General features: G+C 51.6%; 1 long non-coding RNA gene across 1 annotated transcript in view; it reads right to left on the bottom strand.

The window, feature by feature from the left end:
• Nucleotides 1-347: 347 nt before the first annotated feature.
• Nucleotides 348-1462, bottom strand: part of LOC131382784 (uncharacterized) — a 1418-nt gene continuing 303 nt past the window's right edge. Inside the window, exon 2 of the long non-coding RNA XR_009212375.1 lies at nt 348-1436. This is a non-coding gene — a long non-coding RNA (uncharacterized LOC131382784). The remainder of the gene's footprint in view (nt 1437-1462) is intronic.

Below are 1462 nucleotides of genomic sequence, written 5' to 3'. Positions count from 1 at the left end.
CAGAGGGCAGGGCCGTGCTGGGCACTTTGGGCTGTGGATGGGAGCTGGCATTTATGCTCAGGTGATGGGAATATATGTTAAAAGATTTTAAGGAGGGGAATAGCAGTTGGGATTAATGTGTATTCTGGGAATCTCAACAAAGTAAATTCATAGTTCGAATTTTCATAAGACTTCTGCACAGGGAGAGAGAAATAAGATCGCGTCTACAGCTGTGTGATGATTTTATTTAAAAATACTAAGTTTTTAAACGTGATTTCAAATGGTGCGTTTCTGTTTCACATTGGACATAAGTAGATTGCAAGGCTAATGGAAAGTAGAAAAGTTAACTCATGAACATAAAAGAGATAACGATTTGAAAACAAAACATTTATTCATTTACTTTGGCTGCAGTTTTCTTGACTGCTGAATTTCATGAGAAGGGATTGTTCCGGGAGGGTCATGGGGCTGAAGACCTGGAGAGGAGCTGGTGCTACCGCTGTTCAAATCTGAGGGTGGTGGAGATGGGGCCTTGGGGAGCAACAGGTGCTGCCTTTTAAGTCTGAGAGTCATTGAGCTGGACGTCCAGGGAGGAGCTGGTGCTGCCGCTGATGTCTTAGGTTGAGGAGCTGATAACAATGAAGGAGCCAGTGTGGCTGTTGTGTGAGGGTCGTGGAGCTGGAGATCCAGGTGGGAGAGGTGTTCTAGCTTGGGGAGTAGTGATGTTCTACCGTGAGGTCCCTGCAGCTGCAGACCCGGAGAGGCATTGATGTTGTAGATTGAGGGCCGTGTAGCTGGAGACCCGGTGAGGAGCTGATGTACCAGTTTGAGGATCTTGCAGCTGCAGACATGGAGAGGAGCCGATGTTCTAGTTTGGGGGTCTTGCAGCCGAAGACCTGGGGAGGAGCTGATGTTCCGGTTTGAAGATCTTGCAGCCGCAGACCCAGGGAGGAGCTGATGTTCCGGTTTGAGGGTCTTTGCAGCTGTAGAACCGGGGAGGAGCCGTTGTTCTGGTTTGAGGTTCCCGCAACCGCGGACCCGGGGAGAAGCTGATGTTCTGGTTTCAGAGTATTGCAGCCGCGGAGCCGTGGAGGAGCTGATGTTCCAGTTTGAGGGTCTTGCAGCTGCGACCCGGGAAGGAGCTGATGGTCTGGTTTGGGCATCTTGCGGCCACAGACCCAGGGAGGAGCTGATGTTCCAGTTTAAGGGTCTTGCAGGCGCAGACCCAGGGAGGAGCTGATGTTCCTGTTTGAGGGTTTTGCAGCCGTAGACCCGGGGAGGAGCCGATGTTCTAGACTGAGGGTGGTGCAGACGCAGACCCGGAGAGGAGCCGATGTTGTAGTTTGAGGATCTTGTAGCCGCAGACCCTAAGAGGAGCCGGTGTTCCAGTTTGAGGTTCGTGCAGCCAAAAACCCGGGGAGGAGCCGATGTTCCAGTTTGAGGTTCATGCAGCCACAGACCTAGGGAGGAGCTGATGTTCCAGTTC

This window comes from Hylobates moloch, unplaced genomic scaffold (assembly GCF_009828535.3).
Source record: "Hylobates moloch isolate HMO894 unplaced genomic scaffold, HMol_V3 SCAFFOLD_5714, whole genome shotgun sequence".
Lineage (NCBI taxonomy): Eukaryota > Metazoa > Chordata > Mammalia > Primates > Hylobatidae > Hylobates > Hylobates moloch.
This window is presented reverse-complemented; position numbering and strand designations above follow the sequence as displayed.